At 39.8% G+C, this 15299-nt stretch overlaps 1 long non-coding RNA gene across 1 annotated transcript; it reads right to left on the reverse strand.

Moving 5' to 3' along the window:
* Positions 1 to 4131: 4131 nt before the first annotated feature.
* On the reverse strand, positions 4132 to 9877 carry LOC142164763 (uncharacterized). Its single transcript, XR_012695729.1, has 2 exons — positions 8331 to 9877; positions 4132 to 4514 (listed from the first exon to the last, which is right to left on the reverse strand). It is a non-coding gene; the product is annotated as an uncharacterized LOC142164763 (long non-coding RNA).
* Positions 9878 to 15299: the final 5422 nt, after the last annotated feature.

A 15299-nucleotide genomic window follows, 5' to 3' on the forward strand; every position in this document is an offset into this window, starting at 1 on the left:
CAACATGAACTCATTAGGTAGTTAGGTACAATAGAAGAACACCCGCCCTGAGCTTGATTACTGTTGCCACCCAAAGGACATTTTCTACGGTCGTGTCCTGTTTGCGAGCATATACCACATTTGCGCGCATATACGGTATCACTAACATCCATTTGGTTCCGTATACGCGTTCTCTTCTGCACCTGTCTTTTACGCAAATAGGACTTGTTACACACCATTTTAAATAGTTTTGGGGGCCAGTAATGCTCAGCACCCACTGGCTGCAACTGACCACTATATGTGTTTAGGTATTTGGAAACACTATATTGTTGATCAATATAGTTGGTCTCCGCATAACCAACACGTTGAAAACACTTGATGGCATGTGAACAAGGCATGTGGTAGATTGACCATTTCCCACATGAGCATAACCTTGTAGATTATTTACAGTATGTACACTATTACCCCGATTATTATGGATAGCGGTGCGAACTTCAAAAATACCTCGTTCGTTATCATATTGCAAAAAGGAATGCCAATGTGCTCGCCGTCTGTATTTCTCTAATCTCTTCATAGGCACTGGCATAAATTCAACACCCCTTTCCATCAATTCCGTTGCAACTGCAGACCGTTGCACAAACCTCTCCGCCATCTGCTTGAACGACATACGCACCATGGCTGTGACGGGCAATCCTCTTGCCGACTTTAATAACCCGTTGAAGGATTCTGACACGTTTGTAGTTAGAATTCTCCAGCATCTGCCACCATCTGCATGCAACGTCCACTTTTCAGGGTCATGTCGCATTAACCAACGATATGCTGCCTCGTCTTCTTGCCTGATAGAATCCATATGCCTCCGGAATTTATGCTGTTGGTGGTCTGTTGCTACCATCCACATCAAATCATGTAGATCCTTTTTGGGATGTGCCTTCTGGAAATTGGCTTTCAAGTGCCTCACACAGTAACGGTGGTATGCATAAGGTTCTTGCCAGGTAGGAAGGTTCTCCACAGAACTTAATATACCCCCGTGCCGATCAAATATTAGACAAATACCTGAACGCTGTTTGACAACATGCTCTTTCAGGTGGTTCAAAAACATTGTCCACTTCTCTGTGCTTTCATTGGCACAAATAGCAAAGGCTAGAGGAAATATCTGTCCATTAGCATCCACTGCCACGGCTATCAATAGCTTGATATCATACTTTCCATAGACATGAGTTCCGTCTATGGATATTACGGGCCGGCAATACGGAAAACCATCAATTGCTGGCTTAAACGCCCAGAACACGTAATTGAATATATATTCTGGTTTACCCGGACTCCGCTCAAGCTTCCATTCAACAACTGTTCCGGGGTTAAAGTGCTGCAGTGCAGCCATGTACCTAGGCAGATCCGCAAATGACTTATCCCAGTTACCATAGACTATTTCAAACGCTCTTTTGCGACCAAGATATGCCTTTCTTTTAGTAATTGTGTGGCCATATTCCTGGTGGACTACTGTAATGCACTCTTTGATTTTATACCTTATGGACGCTTTGATGTGCGGAATAAGTACAAGAGATATCAAGTCAATATCCAAGTTGAAGTGATTCCCGTTGAAAGTGTCCATTTCGCATGTGTGGGTGAGAATGTATTTACCCACTTTCCACATACCTGTCTTCTTCTTCGACGCACGCAACATCCAATTACATGGCCAAAACCACCTGCGGAAAATAGCCTTGTATACCGTCGGACTTGACTTCGATACCTGCATCTCACGACACTCTTTAACATTGTGCATTTTACAAGCCCTGCTTACGCGTGCTTTATCAGGAAAAAGCATCCCCTTTGCAAGCACCGTTGGTCTAGATTCATCCCACATTGCTGTCCGGATTTCATCAAAATCCCTTGTGAGAGCTTCCACATCCGGCACAGCTGGCAAGTTATCAATATAAGGAATCTCCCTTGAATGAAACGGCACTTCAGACTCGTTCACTTTTCGTCTATGGGGGGCTCTCTTCAAATCGGGTCCTTCCTCCTCGTCCTCTTCATCACCATCCTCACGAGCAAATGGTGTCTCGTCTCCCGATTCATCGGCATTGTTATCGTAATCGCTGTTCTCTTCCTCACTCTGTGCATCTGCCAGATCCTGATGTAATACGTCATTTTCGGGCAATTGAGTGAGTACGGGTAGTTCAACTTGCTCGTTTTCACTGCACATTTCAACAAAAATATAAGCTACTAAATTAATAAATGCTTTATATATGGCTATATCATTTCACTTACAAGTCGTAATGTGATGACATTCCATGATGGACGTTTTCAGTTAGGTGATGACTACCGGATGGGCCACTTGTAAAATTCATATCCGGCCGGTACCCCCTATTAAATAAATAAGCGTTAAAATTAATTCAATACGCCAAAAATATACATAATTAACACAAATGAAAATTGAAGTTTACCACTCTTCTTGTGAATTATGGAAAGCAGGGTATAAATTATTTTCTCGCTGCTCATTCGCCGACGGTGATAAATTTAAATCAAGAAAAAATCTTTCATCAGGAACATGTCCGGCAAAAACTGATCCAGAATAACCACCCGATGACTGGGGGTTATCTCTACTACGCACAACCTCATTTTTTGGAACGTCTTCGACCTTCACGTACATCTCCAACATTGTGATTACAAGAAATTCCCGGCATTCGTCCGGAGTCCTCAGGAAATCACTCAAGTCTCATCATCGTCGATGTTAAACTCTGAGTAAAAAGCAACCCCTTGCGGCGTAACGGAATACGGATATCTTCCGGTTACTTTGAGTATCACTGACATTTTCTCACACTCATTTTTTTGCATAACAACGATATCAATGTTTCGTACTTCATTGAAAGTGGCAATTTAACATTACACTTAGCAGGTAAACTGTAGCTCACAGAGTTATTCTCCATCACAACCTCACCCCCCAATCCCCAATATAATGATACTCTTATTCTACGTTCTTCAGCCATAATGAAAAAATGCTGGAGAATTTAACAACAATAGAAACCAACAAGAGTTAAAAAAAAATTTGAATGAAGTTGTGGCGATTCTACGATGTTTATATAGGAAATGGCTAGCCGGAGAGGTTTTTTTTTTTTGTATATAGCGCCACAAAAAGTGGCTTTATACGCTTTTCGAATTATTGAACCCAGAAATTATTGGTGGGGTCAGGTAATAAGGGGTATAGCGCCACAAAAAGTGGTGCTATACAGTAACGGTGCAGTTACCGTTACTGTATAGCGCCACTTTTTGTGGCGTTATATATAGTCTGGTAACTTTTTTTTTAACACTTATTTGCGTATTTTGAGTCAAAAAAAAAACACGTTTTGGTTCCGGACTCCACCCTCTACGTCCATTCCCTTCGCCAATTTTATCGGAACTATGACGTTTATGAAACAGTCAACTCATTCTCGGTAACACACCCATAGTTCTCCACAACTGTAACTTGTACGCTCGTTAACCAGACCTGAATCAGAAGAACATGTTCACTGCCCAAGGAAGAGAAGATAGAATACTAGGATTTCAGTCCTGAACTGCAAAGTGGAAGTTGTTGTGGATTTGATTCCTGTACAATCATTGTTCAAGAATTATCTAGGACATCCCTAGAAAGAATATTCGAGAATTGTCTTTCTTCAGTCGTACATTGGCAGATTATAGAGTTTGTTGTATGGTTGGAATGGAATGGTGATTTTGCATTTGAAGACACTTTATGGTGAGTACATGAACAGAGGACCAGGTTGTTATGAATTGCGAAGTAGGTGAAAGGGGAAAGTAGGTAAAGGTTGTGTAATAAAGTGGGTTGGGTCACTATAGACGGACAGATCAGAGAATTGGGCCAAGCATGAAGCTCAATTTAGACGGCTCTCATTCAGCCCAAAGGAAAAGAATAAATACCATTAGTTAGGTAGATGAGTTAGGCAATTATTCTGTTAATCAGTTATACTCTCAACCATTTCTTCTCTTATTCTCTCTTATTCTTTCTTCTAGATTCTTCTTCTTTTTCTTCATTTCTTAATTCCCAATTCTTCAATTCTAGTGGTTGCATTTAATAATGGTGATTACCATCCATTGATATTGAATAAAGAGTTCCAGTTTTTCCTTTCCGATTCTTTAAATTGTCACTAAGTGCTAAATTGATTCAAGCTATAACAATTTGGTATTAGAGCCTTGTCCTGGCACCATGACTATTACAGAGACGCGAGCTAAAACAACTAAGGAGAATGTAAAGAAATTGGAAAATCAGTTACAAAATTACATGACTGAAACAAACAAAAAATTGGAGTCCAATGACTCAGATGGATTATCTGAACAGGAAATTTGATGTGATGATGGAGAAACTCTTTTCACACAGGGACGACATTCTGAGGAGTCCACCAACTGATGGTCTTCAATTTGAAGGTTCTGGAAGCAGAGCGAGAAGAGCATAACCACCGGAGCAGCAAACTGGGCAAAATTTGGTGAACAATTTTGCTTTTAGAGTGGAGTTTCCATACTTTGAGGAAGGGGATCCTCGATCATGGCTGCACAAATATGAAAGGTATTTTCATTACAATCATATTACAGACCCACAACAGAAATTAGAATATCTTCATCTTAATGGGAGGGCTAAGTATTGGTACTTTTCTTATCAATTGAGTAGAGGGATTGTGAGATGGTCAAATTTTATTGAAGAAATCTGTAAGAGATTTAATGAATCTGATAATAGTAACTTGAAGTTGTTGGGGGAATTTAAAAAGGTAGAATAAAAGGGGACTGTCAATGAATTCCTAGAGAGGTTTGAAGATTTGAAGGCCTGGTTATTGATAAAATACCCAACTATACCTGAAGAATTCTTCCTAGGGCTCTTCATTGAAGGTTTGAAAGAAGATATTAGACATATTGCGAAGATTCTTGACCCATATTCCTTAAGTCATGCTGTGGAAAAGGCTAGGCACAAGGAGAACTTGATTGATACCATGGCCAAAAAGAACAAATTCAATGGTGTGAGGAGTGTAGGGCAGTATCAAGGTTCTAATCTAGCAGCAGGGAACAAAACTGTGGGAAACTCACAAAAAGAAGGTACTTCTAATACAACTCTATCAGGAACTAAGTTGTTTGAAGCTAGGAAAGCTAGGGGTGAATGCTACAAATATGGAGAAAAGTATTTCTCAGGCCATGTGTGCAAGAATAGACAGCTGAATACATTATCTGGAAGTACTGAACAGGAGGAAGAAATAACAGAGCTAATTACAGAAGGTAAGGCTATGCCTAATGGGATGATGGAAGAGATATTAGATGAGGCCATCAGTCTCAATGGACTTTCAGGCACCATAACTTCTACTATCATTAAGCTTAGAGGGTTGTATGGGAAGAAAATGTTGACTATATTAGCAGACAGTAGAAACACCAATAGTTTCATAGCTAGTGAAACTGCCAAACACCTAGGGTGCATAGTTGAAGATGATGCACCTATGGGAGCAGTTGTGGCTAATGGGGGCTACCTGATGAGTTACCAATCTTGTCCTCAATTCAGTTGAAAGACTCAAGGGATAAATTTTGAACACAAGCTAAGATTACTGGATATTGGGGGATGTGATGTGGTCTTGGGTGTGGATTGGATGAGGAAACATAACGTCATTCTGTTTGAATTCATTGAATACAGGTTACAAGTGAGTGTGAAAGGGAAAAGGGTGGACCTTAAGGGATATTCTGAAGAAGGGAAGCTCAATAGCATGACAGCTGATGGAGTAAAACAACTTCTCAAAAAAGGGAAGGTGCTGTGGGCTCATTTATTTACAATTACTGCTAAGGATGCTGAAATACATGGGGACATACCTCAAAGGATCAGTGGAGTGCTAGAGGAATTTCTAGATGTGTTTGAAGAACCAAAGACTTTGCTACCACAGAGGAGCCATGATCATTCCATTTCTCTCAAACTTAATGTAACAACAGTGAGTATCAGACCTTACAGGTATAATCACTTCCAGAAAAATAAAATAGAAAAGCAAGTCAATGAAATGTTAAATAGTGTAATTATGCAGCCTAGTCATTCTCCTTGTTCCTCACCTGTACTGCTAGTGAAGAAGAAGGATGAAAGTTGGAGGTTCTGCATTAATTATAGAGAGTTAAACAAGATGACCATAAAGGATAAATTTCCTATTCCTTTAGTAGATGATTTGATGGATGAACTTAAAGGGTCTTGCATATATTCCAAGATTGATCTAAGGGCTGGGTATCATCAAATTAGGATGGAGAGATCTGACATTTATAAAACTACATTTAGGACACATCTGGGACACTATGAGTTTAAAGTCATTCCTTTTGGCTTGACAAATGCCCCTGCAAACTTTCAGAATCTGATGAACCATGTTTTCAGACCTATTCTAAGAAAGTTTGTTATAGTTTTATTTGATGACATCTTAGTTTACAGTCCAACAGTGGACAGCCATGTAGATCATCTCAAACAAGTCTTATAAGTTTTATAGAAGGAAAAACTCTATGCTAAACTGTCCAAGTATGCCTTTGGGCAAGATAAGGTGGAGTATTTGGGCCATATTATCTCTCGTCAATGAGTAGCTATTGATCCTGCCAAGATAGACTCTATAATGTATTGGCCTACACCTAAGTCAATCAAGTCACTCAGGGGATTTTTAGGTCTTACAGGTTACTACAGAAGATTTGTGAAGTCCTATGGCATTATTAGTAGGCCATTAACCAACCTACTTAAGAAGAATTCATTCCAATGGAATGATGAGGCAGAAGAGGCTTTTTCAGAATCTGAAATATCCACAGCACATGTACTAGCATTGCCAGACTTCACCAAAACCTTTATTGTAGAGACAGATGCATGCTCTACAGGAATGGGAGCTGTACTAATACAAGAGGGCAGATCTATAGCCTATCTAAGTAAGGCTTTGACTACTAAGAATAGGGGACTATCCACCTATGAAAAGGAGTACATGGCAGTCTTAACAGCAGTGGATAAATGGAGACATTACTTACAATGTGGTCATTTCATTGTGAGAACAGATCACTAGAGCCTTAAGTACTTATTAGAGCAGAAAGTCACCACAGTGTTACATCAAAAGGGCCTCACTAAACTTTTGGGGCTTGACTATGAAATTCAGTACAAGAAAGATTCTGAAAACAGGGCAGTTGATGCTCTATCCAGGAGACAAGAAGATTCTGACAACTCAACCTTATTGGCTATTTCCACTACACAGCCTGCTTGGCTAGAGGAAATCAGTCAATCCTATAAAGGTGATCCTAAGGTTACTCAGATATTGGCTGAACTAATAGCAACTTCTCAGGGTAATTCAGACTACACACTATACAAAGGGATAATCAGGTGCAAACAGAAGATATATGTAGGGAAGGGCAACACATTGAGAAGGAATGTGTGGGAAGCATTGCATCAATCACCATTGGGGGGACACTCAGGACAACAAGGTACTTACAAGAGGTTACAGATGAACTTTTATTGGTCAAATATGAAGACAGACAGTTGCAAATGGGTCAGTGAATGTGGCATATGCCAAAGGATGAAATCAGAGAATGTGCATTATCTTAGGTTACTACAGCCTCTTCCTATTCCTGAACAAGCATGGCAGGATATCTCTATGGATTTTATAGAAGGACTCAGAAGAATGCAGTTTTGGTGGTGATTGATAGATTTACTAAGTATAGTCATTTTTTGCCTCTTAAACATCCTTTTACAGCACAAGATGTAGCAGAATTATTTCTCAAGGAAATTTATAGATTGCATGGCATTCCTAAATCCATAGTGTCTGACAGGGATCCAGTTTTCACTAGCGACTTTTGGCAGCACCTTTTCAGATCTATGGGTACCAAACTCAATTTAAGTTTAGCTTATCACCCTAAGAGTTATGGCCAAATGGAGAGACTCAACAGGTGTATGGAAACTTACCTAAGAGTTATGGCCTTTGATAATCCTAAACAATGGGTTAAGTGGCTTCACATGGCAGAGTGGTGGTACAACACTAACTACCACAGTGCTCTAAAGATCACAACTTTTGAAGCATTATATGGGTATGCACCTCCCGAACTACCACTGGGCTCACTACCTAGTTCTGGGCAGACTATGGCAAGTATGAGTTTAGCACAACGACAGCACATGGTGCAGACACTTAAGGACAACCTAATTCGAGCACAGTCACGCATGAAATTCTTTGCTGACAGATCGAGATCAGAAAGAACTTTGGAGATTGGGGACCAGGTCTATCTTAAGCTACAACCGTATAGACAATCATCAATAGAGGTTCGTAAGAATGTTAAGTTTGTGTGCTCGTTATATTGGTCCTTACAAGATATTGAAGAAAATTGGAACAGTAGCTTACCTATTGGAGCTTCCTGAAGGCTCTCAACTTCACCCAGTATTCCACGTTTCTTAGCTCAAGAAGAGAATAGGTCCAATGATTGAACCTCAGCTTCAGCCACCCATTTGTGATGCCAACGGTCAAGTACTGATACAGCCAGTGGGAATATTGCAGCGAAAAATGGTAAAGATTGATAATGGTGTGGAGTTAAAGTGTTAATTCAGTGGGCAAATCTTAAGGAAGAGGATGCTACATGGGAAGATTGGGGGTATATCAAGCATCATTTTCCAGATTTTGTGGCTCAACAGGCTCAACATCGACCTTGAGGACAAGGTCATTCTCGAAGGGATAGGGAATGTTATGAATTGGGAAGTAGGTGAAAGGGGAAAGTAGGTAAAGGCTGTGTAATAAAGTGGGTTGGGCCACTATAGACGGACAGATCAGAGAATTGGGCCAAGCATGAAGCCCAATTTAGACGACTCTCATTCAGCCCAAAGTAAAAGAATAAATACCATTAGTTAGGTAGATGAGTTAGGCAATTATTCTGTTAATCAGTTACACTCTCAACCACTTCTTCTCTCTTATTCTCTCTTATTCTTTCTTCTAGATTCTTCTTTTCTTCTTCATTTCTTAATTCCCAATTCTTCAATTCTAGTGGTTGCATGTAATAATGGTGATTACAATCCATTGATATTAAATAAAGAGTTCCATTTTTTCCTTTCCGATTCTTTAAATTTTCACTAGGTGGTAAATTGAATCAAGCTATAACACAGGTTCAAATGCTAGTACCAGAGTGAAGTGGCCTATTGGTTATAGAGTCACCAACAGTTTTGCCGAGGCCCGTAAATTCACAATTGGGAATTTCATTCAGGGTGGGGAATGGATACCTCCGGGCTTTCCTTTTTTATCTTTGACTTCCTTCTAATGGTTTCTCTTACAATTTTATGGGTGCTAGCTACTAGATTATTTTCTAATGTGTGTTGTGAAATTGAGTCAGTAGCCTGTATTCTTGGGGAAATTCATGTCATTCGTATTATGTATTCATAGGAACAATGATATGAAATTCTGCATATTATTTCAAATTCCATTCATCACTTCAATTGTCACGAACTCTACTCGAGAGTTGGGGCCAGAGAAGCATGAAGATCAACTTGGGCATGCTGCTCGAAATTCAGATGTAGTAACAAAGGCTAGATAATGCAATAAAAGATTAGCAAATTGTAAGTGGAAGCCTGGTTGAAGCTACAAGTGCTTGAAGCTATAAAAGGAAAGAAACCACGAGACAGTAGCTTTCCTTTTGTGTTTTATCGTTTCTTGGCCTTGTTTATCCCTAAGTTGAGGAATTCAAACTTGTAAATTCTTTTATTTTAGTTTAATATTAAGCTTTCCTGATACATTAATTTTTCTAGATTTGTATGACGTGAATGATTAAAACTTAGTTTTTCTTGAAAGTTGACGGGGAGCCGTAAGATTATTTTTTGTGTTTCGGTAGCTAGAAAGGTTAATGGTGTTGGTATTATTTATAATGTAAAGTCAAAAATTTCTTTTTTAAAATTCATTTACAACCAATAGCCATGTGTCTTTTTATTTTTCAAGTGTTTTATTTATTTTCAAGTGGCTCCTTGCATGAAGCCTTAAAGCCAAGTGTTGAATGGTTTTGACAAATGGCTATGCAAATCTATAACATGTCTTCATGCATGGAAGACTATGTACACTTGTTAATATTGAAGCCAAGTGGACTAATATATTTGGACAAGTGTTAAAAGATTCTCCACACTTGTCATACATGCAACCTCCCTAATTGCCTGTAAATAGGATTATCATTAGCCATCATATTCACTCAATTTCTTAAACAATAATTCATCTTGCTAATCATTATTTTCTTCCTACAATATTTTAATTTCTGTAACAGCTACAGAAAATACCTTCATCTTCTCTTCTTTCTGGGTAATTATTTTGTGCAAATTCTAAACTTCCAGCCACGAGTGCATGTGTTTGGAGGTGTTATGGAACCTTGGGGAGTGACCGGTCTTAACGACTTCCACCCAATCGGGTCGAAATCGCTTTCAAGACAGTGGTTTGCCACGATACAGTATTGTTTTATAAGTTGTTGTTTCCTTCTTGTTCTTAGTCAATATTATCTACTCACTTTTCTTACAATTTGAAAGCGACTTCGCATATAATATTGACTAATGACCACCACTTTGAACAAAACACTTCCTGATCTCTCAAAGCCTGAGCCTTTAGATGGAATAAATTATAGTGTTGGTCCCAAAAACTTTTAATTTTTTTTTGAACAATTAGAAGCTGATTATATTTTGTTTAACGATCCTCCTGCTGAAATTGTTGATGATAATTCTAATTCAGCAAATATTATTATTGATGATGATGATGCTAAGAAGAAATTTGAAAAGGATAATAAAACTCTGAGAGGGCATCTGCTTAACCATATGACTAACTCTCTCTTTGATTTGTTCATAAATTATAAATTTACTAAAGTTATATGGGATAGTTTGGAGAAGAAATATGGTGCTGATGACGCAGTAAAAAAGAAGTATGTCATTGGAAAGTGGATCAAGTTTCAGATGGTTGATGATAAGCCAATCATCGAACAGGTTCACGAGTATGAGAACTTGACTGCTGATGTTTTGAACAAGGGCATGGAGATGTGTGAGATTCTTCAGGCTAATGTTCTGCTTGAAAAGTTTTCACCTTCCTGGAGTGATTACAAAAATCAACTGAAATACAAAAAGAAAAACTTAACTCTTCAAGAACTGATCAGTCACATGAGGAATGAGGAAGCAAACCGTCTCAAAGATGAGGAGTCTGAACGACTTAAGGATAAGATAAAATCTCTCTCTCTCTTAATTCTTCTAAAGCTAACCTTGTGGAATCTTCTTGTACTTCTGTGAAAGATAAGTTTAAAGGAAAACATAAGAAAGGCCAGAAGAAAGGACATGTGAAAAAGCAGAATTACTTCAATAAGCCGGAGATCCATATTCAAAAGTCAAAAGGACCTTAATATGTCTGCGGGAAAATTGGTCACAAGGCTTTTCAGTGCAACCAGAGACAAGGACAAAACTCAAATATTGGAGGAAAAGCTCCAATCCAAGCTAACCTTAATAAGGGTGGTGATGTCATTGTTGTGGTTGTTGAGGCGAACATGGTGGCTAACAACACTGACTAGATACTGGACATAGGCGCTTCAAGGCACATTTGCGCCAATAAGGAGCTATTTCACGACTTTGAGGAATCTGCTGATGGCGAGTGTGTCTACATGGGTAACTCCACTACAGGTGGAGTCATGGGTAAAGGAAAAGTTCTCCTTAAGTTAACTTCTGGAAAAATCTTAGCCTTTATGTCACGACCCCGGTTCGCCCTCCGTGAACCATCATGACGGTACCTAGTCTCTACAACTAGGTAAGTCTAAAATGCAGAAGATAAACCAATTTGTGGAAGAATACAATTTAAAATAGAAATAATGTAATAAAACAGCGTTTTAAAAGTGTCGCTCGGCATACAAAATATAACTCTCAAAACAAATACACTTTCCCAAAACCCGTAAACCCATGAATCACAAGCTAAGAGATACATAAGGAGCTCTAACTCCAGAAATGTCTAACAAAATGGGAATACTGAAGGGCAATACTATCATAGAAAGATAGAAAGGGACTCCTCGGTCTGTGGACGTGGCAGATATACCTCAAAGTCTCTACCGAAATGCCTCGCCTCAAGGATGATAAGACAGAGTGAAAGTACATGGATCTACACATGAAAAACATGTGCAGAAAGGGCATGAGTACACCACAGCGGTACTCAGTAAGTGTCAAGCCTAACCTCAGTCCAGTAGTGACGAGGGAGGTTAGGGTCCTACTGAGCTAAAATAAAAAATATAAGGTATGACAGTATAAGATAAGTAGTACAGTTGAAAGCTAACAATATGAATTTAATACAGGAAAACAAGGAATTCAATAACTGAAACAGAGGCAAAACAATCACAAAGAGATAACTGAGGATCTCTTAGTACCCTAAATATATACCAAGGATCTCTTGGTATCCCGAGAATCTCTCGGTATCCTCAATATATGCTAGGGATTTCTTGGTATCCTCAATGTATGATAGGGATCTCTTGGTATCCCGAGGATCTCTTGGTATCCTTAATGTATGATAGGGATCTCTTGGTATCCCGAGAATCTCTCGGTATCCTTAATATATGCTAGGGATCTCTTGGTACCCTCAATATACGTGCTAGAGATCTCTCGGTATCCCGCACTTCACCTCAAATCGCAAATGCGTACAGGGGATCTCCCAGGATGTCGTCCCGTAGTCCCAAAGTAAAACACACAACAATGGCACAAGGAATACTCAAATAAACTCAACTTCATAACAAGGTAACATAGACAATTCTAACCTAGCATGCGTCACGTAATACAAATAAGGAACTTAAAGCAAATAAAGCAAATAAGTCAATTAGACATGCTTCTCTAACTAACAACAAGTTTAAAAGTACAAGTAGAATAAATAGAAAGGGAAAACACAATTAAAGTTGCTTAATGAAAACCGGATTTTCAACAATTAGCACAAGTAAGCACTCATCACCTCACGTACAAGGCATTTCAATTATCACAATACCAATCCTAAGGGGAAAGTCCCCCACACAAGATTAGGCAAGCCACTTACCTCGAACAAGCTCAATTCAATCTGAAACCACGCTCTTGCCACGAGTACTCGACTCCAAATGGCATGAATCTATTCAATTGAATTTCATAACGTAAATAACACTTCAAGTAACTAATTCTACAAAGAAATTTTAAGCTAATACGGGAAATTAGGTTAAATGACCAAAACGCCCCTCGGGACCACATCTCGAAATCGGGTAAAATTTATATTTTCAAAATTCTCATACTCTCACGAGTTCATGCATACCAAAATTATCCAAATCTAAGGTCAAATTCCCAATCAAAAGTCAAATTTTAGATCTAAGAACTTTCTTCCAACTTTTTCCCAATTTTCATCTCCAATCCAAAATTAAATGATGAAACTAACTTTAGATTGATGGAATATAACTAGAAAGGGTTAAAGAATCGTTATCCAATGATCTCCTCTTCAATTTCTTCTCAAAATCGCCCTCTCCCGAGCTCCAAATCGAATTTCCAACTTTTGAAACCAAACCCTCGAAATTTCATATTTCTGCCCAGCTATTATCACATCTGCGGTCAACAATCGCATATGTGATACAGCTTCTGTGGTTCTCACTTAAAAACTCCATCTCGCACCTGCAACCCAAATTCCGCATTTGCGGTCACGCAGGTGCGGTTCCTTATGCCGCTTCTGCGGTTCCTAGACCCCTTCCCCATTTCCGCTTTTGCGACCACTGAGCCGCTTCTACGGTACCGCACCTACGGTCCCACACTCGCAGGTGCGGTTATGACAGAAAACCAATAGCTGAAGCTGCAACTCCAAACTCTAAAATCCTCCGTCAACCATCCGAAATCATCCCGAGGCCCCCGAGACCTCAACCAAAAGCACCAACAAGCCTAATACCACTGTCCAAACTTATACCAATCCTTAAAATACCTAAAACAACATCGAAACGCGACCACGGATTCAAGCTTAAGAACTCCAAAACTCTAGAAATACGCTTTCGATAAAAAAGTCCATCAAACCTCGTCCAAATGACCTTAAGTTTTGCACACATGTCACATTCAATACTACGGAGCTACTCCAACTTCCGAAATTCCATTCCGACCCTCGGATCAAAATCTCACTATCGAACCGAAAACTTCAAAATTTGACCTTTCAGCATTTCAAGCCTAAATTAGCTACGGACCTCCAAAACACAATCCGAACATGCCACTAAGCCCGAAATCACCCAACGGAGCTAACGAAACAATCAGATTTCCATTCTGAGGCCGTCTTCATACTGTTCCGACTATGGTCAACTTTCCAACACTTAAGCTCTCATTTAGGGACTAAGTGTCCCAAAATTTTCCGAAACTCAAAACCGAATATCCCGGCAAATCAAAATAGCAGAAATAAACATGGGGAAAGTAGTTAATAGGGGATCGGGGTGTAAATTCTTAAGACGACCGGTCGGGTCGTCACATCCTCCCCTACACTTAAAAATTCGTTCGTCCTCGAACAAGCATAGAGACATACCTGAAGTAGTGAAAAGATAAGGGTAATGGCTACGCATATCCTGCTCGGTCTCCAAGGTCACCTCCTCGACTGGCTGACCCCACCACTGAACCTTTACCGATGCAATATTCTTTGACCTCGGCTTTCTAACTTGCCTGTCCAATATTGCTACTAGCTCCTCAATATAAGATAGATCCTTGTCCAACTGGACCGAATTGAAATCCAACACGTGCGACGGATCGTCGTGATACCTCCGGAGTATCGAGACATGAAATACCGGATGAACTCCTGCCAAGCTGGGAGGTAAGGCAAGCTCATAAGCAACCTCCCCAATGTGCCTCAATATCTCAAAAGGCCCGATAAACCTCGGACTCAACTTTTCCTTCTTCCCAAATCTCATAACGCCCTTCATAGGCGAAACCCGAAGCAGAACCCGCTCTCAAACCATATAAGAAACATCACGAACCTTCCGGTCCGTGTAACTCTTCTGTCTGGACTGGATTGTACGGAGTCTATCCTGAATCACCTTAGCCTTCTCCAAAACATCCTGAACCAAGTCTGTGCCCAACAATCTAGCCTTACCCAGCTCAAACCAACCCACCGGGGATCTACACCGTCTCCCATATAAAACCTCATACGGTGCCATTTGAATGCTGGACTGATAGCTGTTGTTGTAAGCAAACTCCGCCAATGGCAAGAACTGATCCAAAGACCCTCCAAACTCAATCACACACGCATGGAGCATATCCTCAAGAATCTGAATAGTGCGCTCGCACTGTCCTTCCATCTGAGGGTGAAATGTTGTACTCAACTCTACCCGAGTACCCAACTCATGCTGAACGACTTTCTAGA

The sequence above is a fragment of the Nicotiana tabacum genome, chromosome 10, assembly GCF_000715075.1.
Source record: "Nicotiana tabacum cultivar K326 chromosome 10, ASM71507v2, whole genome shotgun sequence".
Classification (NCBI taxonomy): Eukaryota; Viridiplantae; Streptophyta; class Magnoliopsida; order Solanales; family Solanaceae; genus Nicotiana; species Nicotiana tabacum.